The sequence below is a fragment of the Mus caroli genome, chromosome 1 (genome assembly GCF_900094665.2).
Source record: "Mus caroli chromosome 1, CAROLI_EIJ_v1.1, whole genome shotgun sequence".
Taxonomy (NCBI): domain Eukaryota; kingdom Metazoa; phylum Chordata; class Mammalia; order Rodentia; family Muridae; genus Mus; species Mus caroli.
The window spans coordinates 125,372,422-125,394,443 of record NC_034570.1 but is presented as its reverse complement, the minus strand read 5'-3'; the positions used below and the strand labels follow the sequence as shown (position 1 = coordinate 125,394,443).

The window sequence follows — 22,022 nt, the reverse complement described above, 5'->3', positions numbered from 1 at the left end:
CCTCCACCCTCCTTGCAGAGGCAGTAGATTTAGTTTCAGATGGTGCATGCTGTACACACTTACTGGGCCTCTAGAAAACATATATGCCACCTTCCTTTATGTTCCCTGTAGTGCTGTGACAGCTGTATTAGGTATGGCAAGGAACACTGTGCAAATGGGAGAGTGCTGGGTGTCTGTGAGAGTTTCTGTGCGTGTTCCACATGCTCCTCTGTGCTCCATGTGCTCCTCTGTGTTCCATGTGCTCCTCCATGCTCCACGTGCTCCTCCGTCTCCATTTCACTCCCTTCTCTCCACTGCCCAGCTCTCTGCCCTGCCCCACCCCCTAGCCCCCAATCACCCTTCTTATGATACCATCATCATGTCCTCTCCCGTTGCCTAGACAAAACCTACAGCAATGTCTGTTGCATCTTAAATAACACCAGCAGTGGGTACAATAATCCAAGCTAATTTATTAACCGTGTGTTCAGTAGCTAACTCAGAGCGTCTCATTCAACATTCCCCATCTTAGACAGCGATCAATGTTAGGAGTCTAAATTTTACAGATTAATGAAGATATTTCCAAAACAAAAGGCTGAGAAGCAACTTTCGCCTGACGTATTTAAGGGCTTCCTCTTTCTATTGCTGAGTGACTGACTAGTTGACGGGGACATGGAGAGGCTCCACAGCATCTATTGAATGTTGACTAAGCGCCAGCTGCTTTCAAATTATGTCACAGCAACCACCTTCTGAGACAGGTATAGGATTTGACTTCCAGCATCTGGTTGTGCGAACAGACACTCACTCAAAAGAGCAGGAGGAAAAAGAAGAGATGGGGCCTTATTAAAAGGTTATGGGGAAAGGTTGCAGAACTTGGGTGTGTGGGGGTAACCCTGGCCTTCTCCACAGGCCTTGGAGAACTCCCTTCACAGCAGGTTCCCCCCTCCCTTGTGCACACGCACAAGACTTAAGCAGCAGGCTCAGCCCAGATCTCTAGATAAATTAGCTCAGGCTCTCAGTCCAAATGCCAAAAGATGTTGGTTCCAGCTGAGCTCTGATGTCTTCCCATTATCCGTGGCCTTCTGGAGGGGTGTGGAGCCCAATCAGATATGGCTACCCAGTCCTGTCTTACCCGGAGGCCATCTGGCTGGCTAACACTGGTGCTGATCTTTGGGTCCAGGCCTGTCTAACATATAAACCTGTGCCCTTTCTACTCAGGGCTACTGCTGAACAAAGGTACTTGAGTCTGATTCCCCTGGAGTGTTCTGTTCTGTTCTGTTCTGTTTTTCTCTCCACCCTGATACTGGGCACTGAACCCAGGGTCTTGTCCACACTAGGCAAGTGCTGCATCTCACTAAGGTATCCTCAGTCCTGACTCTTCTTGGGTGAATGTTCCATTAGGGCCAGGATCTTAGTCATTTTTGTTCAGCGATGTCTTCGGTAGCAAGTGCTCAATGAAAGACTGCTACAGGGCCACAGTGTAGCTCTATGGTAGGACACTGGCCTAGCTCTCATAAAAGCCTGGGTTTTATCCATCTATAGAACAAAGACTGAGCAGAACATACAGGTTGGGGTGGGCAGTAGCTTTCTCTTGGGAAACTTTTGCCCTCTGAATTCCCCAAGACCTGAATGGAAGAAGTGGGTTATTTTTTAAGCCTTGGAGGATGACCTCTGAAATAAGTAGAGCAGTCCTCTGGGGCACTTCTGGCCCAACTTTTATGGTGAAACGTTAAGAACCATGTCTTAATGTGGAAAAGGCTAGAGGAGACTGCACCTTCGATTTCTGTTGCCTGTTTTATGCATCTGACCTGGCCTGTTAGCCACAGGAGGAAAACAAGTGACGGGAAATTTCCCCTAACACTGAACAATCCATTTACTGGGACTAGGAAATAGAATACAGACGTCCTGTGTGGACAGGGGAAGAATGCAAACTTCCACTGGGTTTCCAGCCCAAAGGCCAGAGCTGACCAAATCTTTTAGACCCTTCAATGCCTCTCTCTACAGTGGTTTCCTGTGTCCCCGATCACCCAGGCTGTCCTGGCAGAAGATGACCACACCAGAGCACAGGTCTAGGGAGTCAAGTGGAACCGGGCTCACATTTGTCTGGCCAGTTCTGTGACCAGGTGCCAATTAATGAATGGCCAATAGCAGGTGTACAACAAGTTTTAGTTCTCCTTCTTCTATGCCAGTGGTTCTCAACCTTTCTAGTCCTCTGACCCTTTAATACAGTTTCTCCTGCTGTGCTGACCCCAACTATAATTCACTATTTCATTGTTATATCATAACTGTAATTTTGCTACTGTTATGAATCCTAATGTAAATATCCAATCTTCAGGATATCTGATATGTGACCCCTGTGTAAGGCTTAGAACACTGTTCTGTCCCTTGATTCTCCCTTCATCTATCCAGGCATCTGTCATAGTCCATGATCTCCCGATGACTGTCCCCCAACTGCATGCAGCTCTCCAGCAAAGCACTTCTAGGAGTGGCCTAGGAGCTCTGCCATTTGCATGGCATAGGCTCTCTTCTTGGTGCCAATGCTAGGATTTTCTTGATGCATAAGCAACAAGAGTACTGGCAAGAGAAGGTGGAGCTGAGGGTGGGGTAGTTCAACCACTTTGCTGTTTGTTCTTGCCCCGAATTCCTCTTGCTGTCAGAGACAACACTGGGAAAGCTCTCATCCGTAGAGGAAGTCAGACTGTGTGCGATGCTCTTTTTAGAAACCGTGAGGACCCGAGGGAATCTTCACTATTTGGTCACCCAGGTCAGCTGCCAGCTGCTACTGGAATCGAGCAGACCACTGGATATGCAGCCGGGAGAGTCCAGGCTGGAATCTGCCTTGCTTTCTCTGGTATACACCCTCAAGAGATCTCAGCTGGAATACAGCGGCCACTGGGTCAAGGTAATGCATGAGTCACTTTTGCCTTCCTTGCCCTGGAAGGGGCTTGGCATTAAGCGCATCTTGCTCTCACTTCCTGTGAGCAGCTCCAGGGCTCTGGGTATTGAGTGGAGGAGAGTCTACAGTCCATGAGGATAGCATCTGGCGCTGGAGATGCATTCAGAGGAAGTGACTTACGGATGCAGATGTGAATATTAGCTGAGAATTCACAGGCTACTTATGGCACTGTAGTTACTGGGGGTACCGTGTTCTCAGCAAGCCCAGGAGCCAGCCTGTGGGCTACTTTAAGGAAGGAGTGATGCTTTAGTTATCTCTGCAGCCGAGATTAAATATAGCATAGACATTGCCTCATAGCGTGATCAGTGAAGGCTGCATGGATGGATGCATTGATGAATTAACAAATAAAAGCTTTCTTTAAAGTTGAGTCAAGACCATAGTAAATTTCCCCATTTCCTTTCCAGAGCCAGCATATCGCTGCTCAGAAGCACATCAGCCTCTGCCTGAATAATTACTAGCAAAGACCTCTGAGTGACAGACAGGATGGTCTAGAGTAGTGCTGCTTAGACCTTTTCCAATTCCGACCCTTTTTGCCCAGGAAATTGTCTCAGGAGCCCAAGTATATAGGTATGTCAAATAAGTATGCAAATAAATCCATTACTGATAGTAGATGATAAAGAAATGTACTTTAAAAGGCAACTCTGCTTAGAATACTTATAATTTTACCACTTATGGAAAAGAAAAGCAAATTTTCATGCTAATGAGACGCGCTTGTTTATTTTTAGATAAAGAATGAAATCCTGGCTGGTGGTTTGATACTAGAGAGCATTGAATATCTTCAATGGTTTTCAGAACTGACTAATATTTTGATTTTATAATTGTCAATTCTGAGAGTGCTGCCTCTTATAAATGCATAGCCCCGAATGGCAGAAGTATGTTTAGAGCCATTTCAGAAATTTTTGTAAATTCTGTTATGCACAAACAAAATCCAACTTAGCTATTTCTATAACACTTATTCATGTACTTATTCTGTGTCTTATTCTGTGCTGAAGACACAGGGAAGGGGGCGTGCCACAGTGCAAGTGTGGGGACTGGAGGGCAACTTGAGGCTGTCTCTCCTTCACCGTATGGGTCCTAGGAATCAAACTGTGAGCATCAGGCTTGGCAGCACGTGCTCTTACACACCGAGCCATCTCATTGGCCCACAAAAGTTTTGTTTTTTTTTATAAATGAAACTCAAATCAACAAGTCAAACAACAGTTTTTAAAATCAAACAAAATCAACCGTAATCTGTGAGTTCAAGGTGAGCCTGGTCCAGTTTCAAAATAGACAGAGCTACATAATAGAGAGGCCCTTCCTCAATAACAATATAATCCCCAAAACACTAACTTGATACATGCTGAAATATTAAAAATCTTTATCTTCTATAATTAAACCATTATATTTCTATAAGAGGGGGAAACAGTATGTATACTAAGAACACTGCGGTTCACAACATACAGTAGTCTGGAATCTGAGCCAAGGTGATTCATACAATGTTGCCTTGCTCTGACACAGTGCGACAGCATACATGGTACAGAATGATTATGATGTATTAAGACCCAAGGCTGCAGTGAAGTCCTACCATACAACACAGGCAAGCACAGCCAGAACTCCCTTAGAAGTACCCTTGATTTTGGACTAATTTTGGGTCATCCAGTGTTCAGAAACCGTTTACTGTTGCCAGGTTTTTCAAGATACTCACATCCCACTGCACAGCCCCAAGTGGATCAACAAATCCCTAAGAAGCTTGACCCTAGCGGAACTGATCTGAGATCAGACATTGGGAGGCCAGGCTTTGAGTCCATTACGTTGCTTTCTAGCTTCCGGAACACACCAAAACTTCCCAGTCTCCAGTGTCTTCATGGCTAAAATGAAGTTTGGGCTGAATATACTTCAGGGACATTTTAACTCGCAAATTCTCTGCTCCCTCCTACCCAAACAACCTTGCAGATTAATTATAGTTGGTTACCAAAAAAATTAAAGTAAGACGATTTCGCATGGAAACAAATTTCATGGGTTCTTCCGCACCCCACCCCCCCCTAAAATGGGAAGCCTAGCTGGTATCAGCCTACCTTTTCTCCATGGCAACGGTCAGCAGGAGCTAAGTAACCACTGGCCTGTTCTGATGGTGTGAAGCTTCTCCTGGCTGCGTCTCCTCCTCTCCTGTTGCTGGGTGCTCAGTCTGCTTTGCTCTGGTTTGTTCTGGGCCTGGTCTCAGCAACCGTTTGAATGTGCAAACCTCGAATGGGGGATATAACTCTCTGAAGAGGGAAGGCAGGGGACGTGGAATTGGGTGATAGCCTGGAGACCCACTCTTGTTCACTTAGCTTGGGATGACCGAGACTGAGTCTTCTGGGCGTTAGTAACTGGGTTATGAGGACGAACAAACAAACAACATACAAACCAGGGCCAATCAGTGCCCAGGACATGTTACCTTGGGCCATGGCCCCCAGCATGATGAAAACTTAGGGGAGTTTATTTGCTTGCTTGTTTGCTTGTCTTGAGACAGGGTCTAGCCTATTGTCCATGTTAACCTGGAGCTCACCATGTAAGCCAGACTTGCCTTGAGCTCCTGATAGTCCTCCTGTCTCCAACCTCTCAAGTGCTACAATTTTAGGTGTGACCCACCATGGCTGGCTGAAGCCTTATTTGAGCAAACTTCACTTCTCAGTGTCTCACCTTCTTCAGACCTGTGCTAGGAGTCTGTGAGTTCCCCAACCACCATCTGTCCCCTGCTCACATTAGGTGGTCACCCTCCAAAATCAACAGCAGGGTGAGAGTTCCTCAGGAGAACTGAAGTCATGGTGACAAGTCTTTTTTTTTTTTTTTTTTTTTTTTGATGTCCAACCTCTACTTACGTTCTTGGCACAAAACAGGTGAGACATGAGACAGTTGCAATGTGTGATTTTTAAAAAGTCAAGAGTCCCAACTACACTTTCAACAAGACACACTCTTCCTGTTCAGCCTCTCAGTCCTGCCTCCTACCTCTAAGCACCTGTTCCTGTCAACAGCTACTTTTCATAGGTCTTTGTGGTGGCCCCTTCCATACCCTAAATTCCCTCAAAGTCCCATGTCTACCTTGGGGCTAACTTCAAACAGAGTTTGAGCTAGAGCTATTTCTCACTAAGCCCTTTAGTCATCCCGGCAACAGGATCTGGAGTAGGATCTCTCACACCCTAACCAAGCCAGACACTCCCTCTTTCTCAACCCACTGGCTCTTGTCTTCCCATAGGCCACATCTTGTCTTCCCATAGGCCACATCGGCTGTGTTTCTGCTCTGGTTTTCTCTCTTACCCTTGGTTTGGTTGGGGATTTCGTTTGTTTTGTTTGAAACCAGGCTGCGTGGCCCTGGACTCTCCTTCCTTCTGCCTCAGCCCCAGGGTTCTGGGATTACAGGTGCCCTGGAAAGTGGCTGTGTGTGCGATTTTTAAGCTTATTGTTTGAGAGTTTGACTAGTTATTCTGGGGTCTGATCTAGCCAGTTTTTTGGGGGGGGTGTTTTGTTTGTTTAAAAAAAAGCATTATGAACTAGATGGCAGCTCAGCGGCAGAGTGAATCCCTAATCTGTGTTCAGTCTCCTGCACCAGAAGAGGACGTGGCATCTCTGTTTTCTTTCATGAACCTTGTTTGTCCCCATTGTTGCCCCTGTTGACACCCTCCCTCTTCCTCTCCTTTTTTTCTCTTTCCATGTGACCATTTACACAAGTAAACTGTGCTTTCTGCTTATTCTTGCTCCGCTCAGTGTCAGAGACACCTTTTGAAGAGGGTGAGGGTTTTCTTGATTTCTTTCAATGCACGTGGTGTTATTTTTAGAAAGTGGCTTTTTTTTTTCAAAGACAGGATCTTGTATCCCAGAGTAGCATCCATCCAAAATGTTATTTCTAAGAATGTTTGCTTTTCCTGTAAGAATAACAGTAATATACAAATGTCTAACATTTGCTGGGGGGGGGGTCACTATCACCCATGGAGACAGATGCTAAGTGTCACAGCACCGTCTCCTCTATAAGGAAGGTGTCATACCCATCCTCCCTTTTAAAGGACACAAAAGCAAAATAAATAAATAAATAAATAAAGTAACACTTTAACCAAGCTCACCTGAGTGCAGGCTGAAGGCTGTCGAATTCAAACCATGCCTCCTGAACTCCACAGTCTGTTATTTTCTGATTCTACTCAAGATCGTTCTAGAAAGTCTAGAAAATTAGAGGGAAAAAAAGCCTTAAAAGAAGTCATAATAAATTCAAATTTACAGCTATTAATGTGTTTTTATATTTCTTTATTCTTTTAAATGTATGTGCAGAGAGAGACACAGACAGACAGGCAGACAGACCAAGAGACAAACAGTCTCTGATTCCATTGCCTAGGCCATTTTCGGACTCCTGAGTTCAAGTAATTCTCCTTCCTTAACAGGCCCCTGAGTACCTGGGACTGCAGGCACACACCCTGCTCCCAGATTACTATATACATTTTTACAAGCAAAATTGGAACATGTTAAATACTGAGGTATTGACGTAAACTTTTCCCTACTTGAAAGTAGTGAACATTGGTCCCACATCATAAGGACCAGGTTACACGTTCCAGCAGGCTAAGACCCATAGCCTATGCCTTGAGAGCTGTGATCTGGAGCCAGCCGGGCAGCGTGTGGAGTCTGGAAGCTGTGATGGTAGGTGAGGCAGGGAGGCTTGGGACTCTTAGACAGCCTTTGGGAAAGTTTCTTCCTCTGCACATCTGGATCCCAAAGGAAGGTGTGAGATAACCAGATCAACTTGTGTTTGAAGTGGGAGTTAGAAATGCAAAGTGCCCCTCCAGCTCCTGGCTGGGCATCCTAGATAAAGCCCCCTATCAACCTGAGAGTAGGTTTACTCACTAATGACCAAGGCTGATCCCTCCTGCAGGGTTGAGCTCTCACTGTGGCTCCTGGTTAGTGAGAACGATGAGGGTTTTCTGTCTTTGTTCTAGTACATGTTCATGTGTAAAGATAAGCTAAGTATATTCAATCTGTAGCTATATTTTTAAAGAAAAGAAACTTTAAAATATCATCCAAGAATAGAGCAGCGAGAGATGGAGAGAAGGGAATTAGGGAGATCGAGGGGGCTATCTATATCAAAAGGATGATGAGCGAAGGTGTGGCCAAAAACCAAACAAACACAGAGTTCAGTGTGTGGGGTGGGGACAAAGAGGCCACCTGACACACTAAAAGCAGTTAGGCTATGTCTTATTTAGGGTTTTACTGCTGTGAACAGAAACCATGACCAAGGCAACTCTTATAAGGACAACATTGATTAGGGCTGGCTTACAGGTTCAGTCCAGTATTATCAAGGTGGGAGCATGAAAGCGTCCAGGCAGGCATGGTGCAGGAGGGGCTAAGAATTCTACAGCTTCATCTGAAGGCCATGGGAGAAGATCAGCTTCCAGGCAGCTAGGATGAGGGTCGCAAAGCCCACACCCACAATGACACACTTCCCCCAACAAGGCCACATCTACTCCAACAGGGCCACACTTCCTAATAGTGCTACTAATCCCGGAGCCATGCATATTCAAACCATCACAGGGTAGTTCCGAATCAGTCTGGATGCCAGCCTGTTGGAGGTTGTAACCAACTGGTTTTCTTGAATTCAAGAGTGATGCAGCATCCCTGGGACTTCTGTGGTAGATACAGGCCATCCAAAGAATGCTGGCACAGGTCCAGGGCAGAACCACAGGTTGAGTCATGAAGCCTTGGGTTTGTCCACAAGCTGTGTTAACTCTGGCTAGACTTTGGACCACTGTCCAAATAATCTGTCCCTGGCAGCGGAGAGGTTTCACTGTCTTCCTCCTTCCTGGGTGGCTTTGGAAGACCGATGAGAAAGTGGAGGGAAGTGTCTGAGGATTTCCATGATTAATACAGAAGAGTCTTTTGTTGTTCTATTACCTCATTCGGTTCCTCCTGCAGCAACACACAAAGAGAAGGAACAGAATGTGTCTCTTAGCTCTAAATTCTGCCTTTCATCTTTTTTAAAGTATCCAATAATATAATTCTGAATACCTTACTGGGTTGTTGCAAAACATTCTGCAAGGCGAGAAATGTGAATGGGTTGATCTCCCTAATTCTCTCGCATGCCGTTGGATGGCTCCAGGTGTACAGAGTATTATTTTGAAGGCTGGAGTGAGGAATCCTGTCCAGTGAGTGTCCTGGGCTCCTGATTCCCTAGAAGCTTGGGAGATATATCTCCAGGTCCTACAAACTGAATGCTCCTTGGGTGGAGTGGGCCTTCTTTATGCTATAGTGTAAACAGTGAGACTGAACCAGAGAAACGTCCTCCTCAAAGTGGAGGAGAAATCTGGGAATCCTGGGGGTGCCAACAGAGGATTCGGGGACTGAATTCCACTCTTGACCGTACTGCTAGCTAGAGAGTAAGCCACTTAACCTCTGAGCCCCCCTTTGTCAACTGCTTCTAACCACAGAGAATTGTTATGATAATGTAGAGTGTGAGATCTGGACTGACATTCTCTGGGAAATTAAAAACACTGCGATTTGCAGGCAGATTTTTTTTTATCAGATTGCAAAAAATTTGAGATTACTAAAACTGGTGGGCCCCACTGGTAATGGAGAAGGCTGCCTAGTTTCCATTCTGGGCTCTCAGACCGCCACATATTCAGGGGATGCTGTCCAGTTTGCCTAGCCTCATTGCTGCTGCTGAGAGGGGGACTCTGGGCTCTCTCTTCTGCCCAGTGTTGTCTTCGAAGCTCACACCTCAGAGCAGACCCTGGTTTTCAGCCCCTATCTGCTAATATCAGGTATCCCTTGATTTACAGCTTTGATTAAGCATGTGCATGGTGCAGAGTGCGAAGCTGTGCTCCCAGGAGTCTTGGGGCCTGCACTGGGGCCCTCCAGAGAAAACCTTGGTAGAGCCACTGACAGCACCCGTTTTTGTTTAAGGTTTGGTCCCTAGAGTGGAGGGTGGGGGAGGGCCTTCCCCAGAGTTTAGTGGGAAAAGAGAGGGTGGGGCCTGGGCCGCTAGGTTGGCTGTTGTGTTGTGAGTCACAGGTTCCTTTCTTGAGCAATCACTGCTGCCAGGGTGGAGCTAGTCGAGTTATTCTGGGTTTCTGGGTTGAGCCAGGCCTCAGGGGCTTAGGCCTGTGTTTCCCTAGCTGCTCACCATCCTCAGCAGTGCTGGGAGCCAGCTGCACCAGGGTGCCTGCAGCAGCGGGCAGGGAGCAGCAGATCCAGACGTTGCGTGCCCGCCCAAGGCAAGGGCGGCAGCTAGATCCTCATAGGACCAGTCTTCTGCACCAGTCACAGCCCCGGGCCTCCGGAGCCTACGTGGGGTTGGTCTCCGTTTAGACTGCAACAAGTCTGACCTGGAAGGGCTTTGTGTTCTGCCCTAGGTTGTTTTATTGTGGATCCCAGAGGAGATGCGCACTCAGGCCTGTGGGAACAACTGAGCCGCCTTCCATTGTGAAATGTAACGACTCTCTACAGTCCCCACCCAAAGAGGGAGACCAGGCCTCCGCAACTTCCTGGCACCCTTGCCTCAATGCCTCTAACTCAGTAATGGAGAACGGCTCTGCTTGCCTTGGCTATGCCTTCTCCCAACCACATCATTCTCTCGCGAGAATTTCATTCATTGATAAAAGTCTAGTTAGGCTCACGTGTTCAAAGCTGTGTTGACAATAGGAGTTCATGTCAGAGGGCCTCGCCACGATTGGTAGCTTTGACCGTACACATGGTTAATACCCCCTTCCCTCCCTTCCCCTCCCTCTCTTCTTTGTTACACCCCTCCTCTACCACTTGCCCCACCCACACCAACCTCCCCCTCATTGTACACCTCACACACACACACATTCATTCTCTCTCTCTCTCTCTCTCTCTCTCTCTCTCTCTCTCTCCTCTCTCTCTCCTCTCTCTCTCCCCCACCACTATCCACCACTCCCACTCCTACACTCTCCAATGTACCCCACGCAGGCTGACCTGAAGCCAAGAGTGCCCTCTTTCTCCTCCTGTTCAACATTTACGGTTCTCTGATTGCCAATGAGGTTGAGCAGTAGAGATGATTCAGACCAGACTCACAGAAACGGTGGATAACCAGAGTCAGCAGGGTAATGGAAGAATGATGGAGACACAGGACATTCAGCTTGACAGGCAGATATGATGAAAACTGAATAGAGCAAAGGAAATTCATATTGTTTTTTTTTTTTTTTTCAAGACAGAGTTTTTCTGTGCAGCCCTGGCTGGCCTGGAACTCACCAGGCTGGCCTGGAACTCACCGAGATTCACCTGCCTCCCGAGTGCTGGGATTAAAAGCATGTGCCACCACTGCCCAGGTTTTTCCTGGTTTTTACCTCACTCTGTAACTGAGGTTGACCTTGAATTCATGGTAATGCTCCTGCCTCAGCCTTTAAATACTGGAATTGCTGAAATGAGCCACCATTCCCACAACATTCATTTTGGTTTTTATGACCTTTGCTCTTTCAGAGGTGCTGAAGTTGGAACCCCAAAGCAAATGCTATACCACAGAGGTACAATCCCGGACTCCCAGAAATGAACATTTAAGTGTCTAGTTTAAATAGGATAGTAAAGCTAAGGACAGAATTAGTAAACAAACTTTTTCTGAAAAATTTGACAGAGAAGATGGAAAAGATGAAGATAAAAAAATGTATGGAAGTATAAAGGGTTAGAGGATAGAGCCAAACTGGCAAGCCTTGTGTTGTAAAGGTAAATGTTTTAGGCCTTGTGGCCATACGGTCTCTTCATAACTACCAGTTGTGCGCTTATGCTGTGAAAGTGGTCATGGGAGCTGTTTAGATGATAGTTGTGGCTTTGTGTCAATAAAACGTTACTTACAAAGCCAGGCAATCCTCCCATCTTAGCCTGTGTGCTATAATTTGCCAGCAGCTTGAAAAGTTCCTGCATAAAGACCAGATGCTCAGAAATTGATAAAATTCAGTCTCAGATATATACATATACATATGTATGTAATTTGTTTTGTTTTTGCTGTTTTTGTTTTCCTGCCGGTCTCTTTACACAGCCTTGGCTGTCCTAGAGCTCACTTTGTAGATCAGGCTAACCTCTAACTCTCAGGATCTGCCTGTCTGGAGTGCTGGGATTGCAGGCATGCTCCACCATGCCCGGCTGACAGCTGTTTTCCACAAAATTAGAAGACAATGAAAATAATTGCTAACACAGGCTTTTGTCATCAGTAAAAAACCTTTTCATGAATGTGGGTAGGGTAAAGCCCTTTGGAACCAGATAAAAACAGAGATTTCTGCCAATAAGACTCCCCCAAGACACACACACACACACACACACACACACTAAAGAAACTTCTAGAAGACACGGTTCAAGAAGAAAAATTACTTAAGGAAGGAAAAGACCTAAAATTTCAGAAGAAAGCACAGAGATAAATCTAAATATTAGTGAGAAAGACAATAGAGATAACAATGTCTAGTGTGTGGGGTTTTATAAAAGTGAAGTTGTAATTACAATCCTGATAGCTATAGCCTATAAATAGGAAGGTGAGTCTTTGAAGTTTAAGAGCTGAGAGATCCTTGTATAATTCAAGAAGAGGTTAAAGATAGTATCAGATGCAGGTTACGGTTTTTTGGTGAAAGCTGGAGAGATTGCTCAGCAGGTAAACAGTCAATTCAATTCCGAGGACCCACACAAGGTAGGAGAAGAGAACTGACTTCCCAGAGTTGTCTGCCAACCTCCACACACATGCCATGGCACACACAAGACACACACACACACACACACTTTAAATACTTTTAAAACTCTGAAGATGAAAACTGCATCTTCCAAACTAGTAAAGGGAAAGGAACCACAAATGAAGACTGTAAATGTGGCCATTAAAAAAATACATTAAGAAGCAGAGTCAGGCGGATTTCTGAGTTCAAGGCCAGCCTGGTCTACAGAGTGAGTTCCAGGACAGCCAGGGCTACACAGAAAAACCCTGTCTCGAAAAAACCAAATAAATAAATACATTAAAGCTTGGGGATTGAGAGATGGCTCAGCAGTTAAGAGCACTCTCATTGTAGCTCACAATCATCTGTAATGCCAGTTTCAGAGGCTCCCATGCCAATTGTTACCCTCTGCAGACAGTGCACACACATGATGTGCACGTGGACACATACACACACACACACACACACAGAGGCAAAGCAACCACACACATAAAATGAAACATACTAAGGTTCTGATCCAAAAGAAAAATGGAAAATAACTATTACTATTTCTGAGGTAGCTGCTGTGTTAGTCACTCTAATCACCAAAATGCAATTATATATAATGGTGCAGTAGGCATTAAACATGATACATTCTATTCCTATTCGTAAATCGAAGCCTGGAACTTAAATATGGACTCATATTGATTTTAAAGGAATTAAGTGGGCATGAATATATTCCCGCCTCAAGGCTTGCAAACAGGGAAAGGAGTATGATCAGAAGAAGTCAGTAGGATGAGAGCAAAATGTGCCTCTCCTGCTGAGGAACTTGCTGGTTGTAAGCAAAGTGCTTTCCTACAGAAATAAGCAAAACAGCCCTTGGCGCATGCTCCTCCTGTCACATGGTCACTGGGTAGTGGATGCTGGTGGGAAACTTGACCAACATCAGAGCTTGGATCCCAATCCAGGTCACTAGAATTCAACAAAAGTTCCTTCCCTTCCCTTCCCTTCCCTTCCCTTCCCTTCCCTTCCCTTCCCTTCCCTTACCACATGCTATATAGTTTTTCTCAACTTCTCATTCATGAAGTAGGTCCCCATTGGCTCCAACCCCAACAAATGAAATGACGAGTCAGTCAACCATAGAGTAGAGGATGTAGTTCAACACTGAAGTCCATGTTTAACATGCTTGAGGCCCGGGGTTTGATTCCCAGCACCACCAAAGAACAACACCAACTTTCCTCCCCCAACCCTGTGCATGCATTCATGCCCGCCCACCCCGTGTGTGTGTGTGTGTGTGTGTGTGTGTGTGTGTGTGTGTGTGTGTGTTTCATGCATGAACCTAGGAAACAGAGACCTTAGCTACTTACACCAAGGTCAAACAGGCAGTGATGAGGGCTCTGGAATTTGGGCCAGCTATACAGCCCAGGTCCTTGACCTTGTTCACAAGCCTATGTCCACGATACTTTGAAGGGACTGGTGCCTGGGAAAGAGTCTCCAGGCCTAGAAAGTATCTCAAAGACAGGATTGTTGGGGGTTGGGGGGAGTAGCTTTTTGTCAAGCTCAGATGTGGATTGTGGCTCTGCTCCTTTCTGTGTGTCCCTAGACAAGTGTCCAAGAGTTTTCTCCTTGTGAGATAGAATGGCAGTCACCCTATCCCCTAAGGCTGTTGGGCATCCAGTGAGACAATGTGGGGGCTCTTGGGAACCTAGGGATTCTCTGAGTTGGGGCAGGAAGGCCTCCTTTGTCCTTACTCCAATCAGGTCTGTGTACTCTGAGGAGGTGATGGGATGGGGTGACTTTGGAAGTGACAGTAGATGAAAGCTGGCTTTTTCCTCTACTCCTCGCTCTCTTGCCCAGCATCCTCTCCACCCTTCCACCACCTCACACACTCTTTGTATTTAGAAAGCCTTGTCTCTTTCCCTGGTCCAAGGCTGGGTCATGCAGCCTCATCAGGTCACCTGCTTGCTGTGTGATGTTTACCAGACCCTCCTTGGTCTCTCAGTCCTGGGCATGTCAAAGGACATTGTCAATGACTGTCCTTTGTAGCTCTGGCCTTTTACCTCTGTGGCCATGATGGGCCCAGCTGAGTTCTGTGCCACCCTAATACACACAGCATGCCTTCAACAGTACCGCTCTTATATTCGCTGTCTTTAAGAGGTGGAGGTGTGTGTGTTAAAATACATGAAGCATGAAACTTGCAGCCACACTGTTGTGAAACCATCACTACCATCTATCCCCGACTTTTCACCCACTTACCAGAACCTGTTCCTTCTGGACAACCCAGCACTGTCCCCCTTACCCCAACCCCCGGACATCAACGCGCTTCTTCCTGTCTCTACTCTAGGCCCTTCACATGAATAGAATCCACAGTCTTTGTCCTTTTGTGTCTGGCTTATTTCTCTTACTATCATGTTTTTGAGACTCTGTATCCTCCGTGTCCGTTTCCTCCCTTGAAGGACAGAGAACAATTCCATTGTACAACTGTGAAGTGTACTGCCCTCCCCCATTACCCGGCAACCCGCTCTCCTTTAACTGTCTCCCTGGACACAGCACAGCCTGCAGGAACTTGGAAGCAGGAGAGTGGGGGCCAGCTCTTGCAGGTAGTGAGGAGGATAGGTGTAAAACCTTCTAGGTCCCACCTTCCAGAGATTGACATTTCTTTCTACTTGTTTGTTTTGTTTTGTTTTCCTTTTTGGTTTTCAGAGTCTCCCTCTGTAGTTCTGTCCTGGAACTCACTATGTAGACCAGACCTCTGCCTCCCAAGTCCTGGGATTAAAGATGAGCTCTGCTCTACCTGGCTCCAGAGATGATCTCTTTTTGGCTGAATGGATGCCATCAAATAGGCACCAGGAGTGCTACACAGGGAAGTGTCTCCCTAGGGTCTCCATCTTGCTTTAAAGCCTGCCTGTCCCAGGAAATATGCTTGCTGTCATGGTCAGCAGCCTCTTCTCTCTGCTTTTAAAAAGGTCTTGGAGCTTTTTTTTTTTTTGGTTTTCTCGTCTCTCCAGGCCTTCCCCTTGTCTGCCTGTGTGCACGCTAATCATAGGCTCTCTTCCTACAGTGCACCCTGGTTCCATCATTCAGACTTCTCCAGACTGGGGGTTCCCTGAGAAAGAGATCGATCTTCCTTCCTTCCTCTGACTCTTCCTCTGTCGCTCACCCTTTCAACACACAACCCCTCAGTGTCCCCGTAGCTGCACAGCCTCTTATTAGACCACAGTCTGCACACTTAAGATGATACACGCAGGCAGCACGTCACATATGCACTCAGCACGCCTCACAGCCACCTCTGGGAGGAAGTCTCTGAGCTTTCTCCTCTGACTCCTCTGAGCTCACCGGAACAGGATCCGCCATCTCCGGTGTACTGTCTGAGTCTAAAATGCTCTTTTTCCTGCGAGCCACACTCTGTTTCTCATTCCGCCCCTCTCCACTCTCTCGTGTTTGTACACTTTGGGGAGGCAGGGTTCCTAGTACTGGCCTTGGAATCAGTCTCACACATACTGGACAAGTGCTCTCCCACTGAGTTGTATCCCTAATACACTGTTTGTTTGTCTGAGACGGATCTCATGTAGCCCCAGAGAGGCCTTGAACTCTGGGTCCTCCTGCTTCCTGCTTCTACCTCCCTCATACTAAGATTATAGGCAATGCCATCCCTGGCTGTTCTGTTTATCTTGAGATAGGCTCTCACGGAGTTTGACCAGGGATGCGCATGAACAGAGCCCAAGATAAACCAGCCGGCTGTATAAGGCTCTGGTCCCAGGCTCTCTTCTGACTGATTTTCTGCCCCGGCTGACTTTAAATTTCCTCTGCAACCCAAGAAAGACTGGAATTTCTTTGTTTTCAAAACTCTTTGACATTACTATCTGTTACACTCTTTTAAGATAGACAGTGCGGATGCCCTGTGGGATTATGGGCCTGTACCCCCAGGCCTGGCTCCGTCTACTTTCTTGATAGGACCCTGTAGCATGTTGTATATCTTAGCTGCTTCTAGATTCTTTCTGTGGGTGTATGGTTTGTTGTATGGTCTTAATTAGTGAATCACATCACCAGTGAGCCTCATGTGTTATTAAAATCTTCCCCGTCTTAAGAAATTATCACAAAGACCAAATGGCTGCGTGTTTTAAAACCCAGAAGAGATAGCTCAGGACGAGCCCCTGAGGAAGGTTCTTTCTAACCAACTGTGGAGGTTTTCAGCCTCTGCCATCTTGCTGACAGCACTTAACAAATGGCAAATAGATTCCTCAGACAGCTGCAAAAGTTAGAGGTTAGGGAGGAGTCGAAGCAGGGAACACCAGTGTCCTCCTGGTTGTGTGGGGTCCAGGGTCAGATCCAGGATGGGGAGCAGAGCAGCAAGGTGGCCAGGGAAACTGGTGGCCTCTGGCAGAGGGTCAGGCGGTATGCTCCAACTGCCCACTATCTTCTTACTGCCTCCTCTTACTCTAATGTTTACCGCTTACCAAATATCTTCTTACTGTAGCCCTCCAGCCAATGGCCACAACCCCTTTATACCCAAAGGAAACCATCATTTATAACACTCCAACTCTATAACAGTGAATGACTTTGTTGTTTTGTTCTGTTTTAAATTTAATTTTAATTTTTTATTTATTCACCTTACATCCCTCTCACTGTCCCCCTCCCAGTCACACCCTTCCATAACCCTTCCCCCATCCTCCCTCTCCTTCTCCTCTGAGCAGGTGCTCCCCCCCCCAAACCCCCCAGATATCCCTCCACCCTGGCACTCAAGTCTCTGTAAAGGGCTAGGCCCTTCCTCTCCCACTGAGGCCAGACAAGGCAGCAAGGCAGTCCAGCTAAAAGAACACACCCCATGTGCAGGGAACAGCTCTTGGGATAACCTCCATTCCAGCTGGTCAGGGTCCATCTGAAGACCAAGCTGCACATCTGCTACATATGGGACCTAGGGAGGCCTAGGTCCAGCCAATGTATGTTCTTTGGTTGGTTGGTGGTTCAGACTCTGAGGGCCCCAAAGGCCCAGGTTAGTTGACTCCGTGGACAGGGGTGAGGAGGTGGCGGGGGGCACCTCCAGGAAGAGACAGAGAGCAGGGAAAAGGGAGGTACCCAAGAATCAGTGGGGGTGATCTTAGTTGTGACTCATTACATTGGGGATATGAAACCTGAAGAGGCCACCTCCTGTAGTCAGGCAGGAATCCCAGGGGAGCCATAGAGACACCAACCCACCCACAAAACTTTCAACCCAAAATTTATCCTGTCTACAAGAAATGCAGGCACAGAGGATAGAGCAGAGAATGAGGAAATTGCCAACCAATTACCCAACTTGAGACCCATCCCATCGGCAAACACCAATCCGGAACACTATTAATGATACTCTGTTATGTTTGCAGACACAAGCAAGTTGTCCTCTGAGAGGCACCACACAGCAGCTGACTCAGACAGATGCAGACACCCACAGCCAAACAGTGGACGGAGTTTGGGGACTCTTTGTTTTGTTCTCGTTTTCAGATCAGGTCTATATAATGCAGGCTAGCCTCAAAATCATGACTCTCCTGCCTCAGCCTTCTGGGTGTGGACAAGACTCGGGAAAGATGGATTGGGAGGAAACTGTCATGTATCTAAACTAGAAAGGACTAGCTAGGACTGGGCAGCTCTGGTCTCCTTGGCAGAGCTTAGGTGGTGTTGGACCCAGAGGCTTATGTATCTGGCTGCTTCGGCATCCTAAGCCCTGCTTGTGCTGTATCCATGGTGGTCGGGCTGGTTTCTTCTTCAGATATCACTTGAGGTCTTATGGGTACAGATGGGTCTTATGTCCCAGGCAAAGAGTTAAGAATAACTGTTAGTCCCATTAGACGTCTTAGCCAAGATTTTAGAGAGATGAATCTAGCCCGTGATTCAAGGCTCATCCAAAAAACTTAGCGTAGGTTTTGTGTCCAAGTTACTTCTTTGCTTGGTGCGTTTGTGCAGGGGAACACACTTCACAACTGTAGGTAGCAGCCTCAAAAAAGCAGAAAGGTCCCCTTTGCTCAGGGTGTAGGTAAAAGGGCTGAGCCATAAGGTGGGGAAGGGGAGGCTGTGAATGAACTCTCCTGCATGAAGCCCCAAGCAGTATGGCCCCAGAGATGCCTGATACACATGAGTGGACAGGTAAAGGAAGACAGTGCTGGCCTCCAGTTCATGCCTGATACGGACCACTTTATCCCCCACCTCTGTCTCTGTCCTGATTTGCCATCTAGCTGTGCAACATGTTTGTCCAATGCCTGGGTCCCATGTTTGGCTTCCAGACAATTTGTGTAAAGCCATGAGACTTATATAAGTTTCCCCAAAAACTCTCTACAATACTGGGGTTCTGTGAGTTGTGTGACACTGTGGTTCAACGATTCTTAACCTTCCTGGTACCACAACCTCTTAATACAGTCCCTCGTGCTGTGCTGACCCTCATAGTGGTAATTTTGCTATGGTTAAGAATCGTAATGTAAATATCTGGTATGCAGATGGTCTTAGGCGACCCCTGTGAAAGGTGTTGTTCAAACTCCCAGAGGGGTCACGACCCACAGGTTGAGAACCACTGCTGTAGTTGGCAGCAAAGCAGGAATCTTTCCAGAAAAGGCAAAGAACTTGCTGGTGCATTTGCCAATGATATCCTTGTGATTTACTGACCTCTTGGCTGACGACAGCCCCTGTGTTTGGAGAAAGTGAGAGGACACGGTGATACTTAGTCTCCTGTGGTACCCATTCTGAAGATGGCAGAATCCTCCTCTGCCATCTTTAGAAACCTCAGCCGTCTTTGTCACCTCTCCAAGAGGAGGCAAGCTGACATGAATTCTGTCGCCCTCATCCAAATGGAGGATCTCAGAACCAGCAGTGTCCCGAGGTCTAGAAGGGAATTCCTTGGTCAGGTGGCTGCATTCTGCTGACAGCTCCTGCTGGGAGGGCATGGTAGCAGGCTGACACCGGCACTATCCCACCCATCCTATTCCTTTGGGTTGAAGAGTCGAAAGGTGAAGCAACCAGGAGACTTGGACAGGCAGTATGTTAATACCATATAGGGGTGGGTGGCCAAGAAGATCTTAGCTGGGGGAACTGATCCACTTCATGCACAGTTTGGGGCTGCTGGCCTCATGGGTCTTCTCCAGGTCCTGGCTCTCCGGAGACAGCTCGGTCTCAGCTCTGTGCTCTCTGCCTCTAGGCTTCATGTAGAAATGCTCACCTTCTGGGCATTCTGAAGTGATCTCACCCTGGATAGCACCCTGTCCTACAAGGGTCTCCTCCCTGTACGTCTAGGGAGGATTGGGATGGTCTAAGGCTGCAAAGGTTTTGCTCCACGTCCTGTAACCTTCCCTTCAGTTTGTACATACTCTCCTTTCTTGAAACTATTCCCATAGGAAGAAAAAGGCCATTCCCTTCCTACCTTCTTTTGGGCCAAATCTCTATTTGTCCTCCTGGAAACCATAGCAACCTGGCCTCTGAGGCCACTTGTACCATCTTAGAAGCTAGTATTTCAGGCCTATGGGCTCTCTGGCACTTTTTGTTTTCTTTTCCCGAAAGGCCACGAAGCCTCTGATTTTTCAAGGAGAAAGGAGAAAGTTTTAAAAAACTAATCAAACAATCCCCACCAGCCGTTAGATATTCCTTCTCCGGGTAGGTTCATAACGGAAGCAAAATTCTCTATGGGGTCAGGAATGTAGCTACAGGCAGTATTCGATGTGAGTCTGGAAGTCATCTCTGCCATGTGGCCTATGCCCATTTTTGGGGGGGGAGGGGGTGTCTCTCCCTTGTTGCAGTTCCTTGGTTACTCCAGAACCCGGGTTGGAGATGCTTATACCAGCTCGCAGGGCTCGTCTTCTTGCTGACATGTTTGCCTTTCTTATGGCCAGGCTACCTTTTAAAGCTCCAAGTTGGGGATGCAGCTGAGATGATTAAGGAGGAGCCCAGCGGGAGAATTCCACAGCCTTAGACGGCAAAGTTTCCCCTAGCCTGCTGCCAGCTCGCCCCTGCTCCCCCACCCCCCAGGAGAGTCCTCTGAGGCTGACTGGGGAAGGTGGGGGAGAGAGAAAGGAAGCTGTGTGTCCTCAGCTTCTCTCTGGGCTGGCTACTCCCAGGAATGGGGAGGCACAAGTTTTCCCAACACCTAAAAGGGTTGTTCCCTGGTGATGAAGATCTTGCTAATTCCAAACAGCTGGCCAGGAAGTAGAGGCTGGAGAAGCTGGGGAAAGCTCACACTGGCAAACCCAGGCAAATGTGAGCGCCCATGGGACGTTTTTAGAAATACGGCTGCTTCCCTTAGGGAGGGTGATACTCCTCTTCCTCTTGTTCTTCTCTGAATCCTTCCATAATGGTGAGGAGAGGAGGAGGCCTCTGCCACCAGGCAGGGTAAATCTGATCCTCCATATCTGCTCCTTACCCAAGTTCCATGGGGACAGCAGAACCATCTTGTAACATGCAGTTGGGCAGCAAAGGCTTACTTCCTTGGGAGCCTTGAAAGCAGTTATCCTGGGGGGTGTCTTCCATCCTGCCAGTGTTCCAGTCCCTTCCACCATCAGCCCTCTCTTTCTTTCAAGGTTGGCTGAGCACACGACATGCTGCCTTTGGGTTTAACTTCACAAGGGGTTCTCCCATCTCTCTCCTTTCTCTTTCCCTGCTGGTGTCGCTTACTTATCAGTCCTGCCTGGCAACTGCTTTGCTTCTTGTCTTAGCAGAGACCACATGAGCAGCTGACCTGGTCAGGCAGGCTCTGATGGACTTGGGAGAATGCAGAGCAAACATACTGCCCATCCTCTATAGAGAGCCCCATGCTGCTGGTGCCTGTGATGAGGGCTCTGCAGTGCCTGGCTACTTTTCGGGATATCCCTGTGGCTTTGGCTGCCTGGGAGTGGGCTTTTGTGCTTTTGTGGGATGGGATGGGAGTGCTTGGGTTCATAGATTATTCAAGGGAGGCAAATTAGGATCTATACAGTTAGACTGTCCTAGTAGATGTCTAAAGAGAGAGGAGAGGATATTGAAGTAGTCAGATGGGGTGGTCCTATACCTAGATATGAAAGAATGATGTTAGATATTCCCATGATTCCTAATAACCTGGTTCTTCTGAAATAAAATAATCCAAAGACATCTTCCCCCTCTTTCTACTCCCACCCTTACCCATAGTTCACCCAGGTGCTTCTTGGAGATGTTACAGAGCTTTAGGGAGTCCTGGATGTGGAGACTGTAAGGGCTTCCTGTGGGCTGAGTTATGTTCCCTTCACCTCTCACCAGAGAGTGGGTGAGTCCTGTGCCCATGGCCTTAGTGTCTCCTACACCCAAATCCTGGAGTCCAAGGGAGCGGTGCCTGCAATCCATTCAGTCTGCCCAAGTCAGGACATTTAAATGGGGAGATGGGGAGATGGATCCGGTACAAACACGCCTTTCCAGGACTCTCTGCTCTCCCTCACCTTGGAGCTGGTACCTCCCAGGAGGATTGCCCTTATTCATTAATTCCACAAGATGAGTCAAGCAATGGGCTG

The 22,022-nt window shown here is 47.3% G+C and overlaps 1 protein-coding gene and 1 long non-coding RNA gene across 8 annotated transcripts in view; one reads left to right on the top strand and one right to left on the bottom strand.

The window, feature by feature from the left end:
* Nucleotides 1-22,022, top strand: part of Atp2b4 (ATPase plasma membrane Ca2+ transporting 4) — a 96,922-nt gene that overhangs the window by 13,608 nt on the left and 61,292 nt on the right. For 5 of the 7 annotated variants that reach the window (XM_029477616.1, XM_029477600.1, XM_029477625.1 and 2 more), the window contains exon 2: nt 2,697-2,878. The exons of 1 other annotated variant lie outside the window; for it this stretch is intronic. The gene's annotated coding sequence lies outside the window, so the exon portion shown is untranslated. The remainder of the gene's footprint in view (nt 1-2,696; nt 2,879-22,022) is intronic. One more of the 7 variants, XM_029477607.1, reaches the window with a different exon arrangement.
* Nucleotides 4,582-10,603, bottom strand: LOC110299518. The gene is made up of 4 exons (XR_002378473.2): nt 10,543-10,603; nt 7,009-7,103; nt 4,987-5,175; nt 4,582-4,779 (listed from the first exon to the last, which is right to left on the bottom strand). It is a non-coding gene; the product is annotated as an uncharacterized LOC110299518 (long non-coding RNA).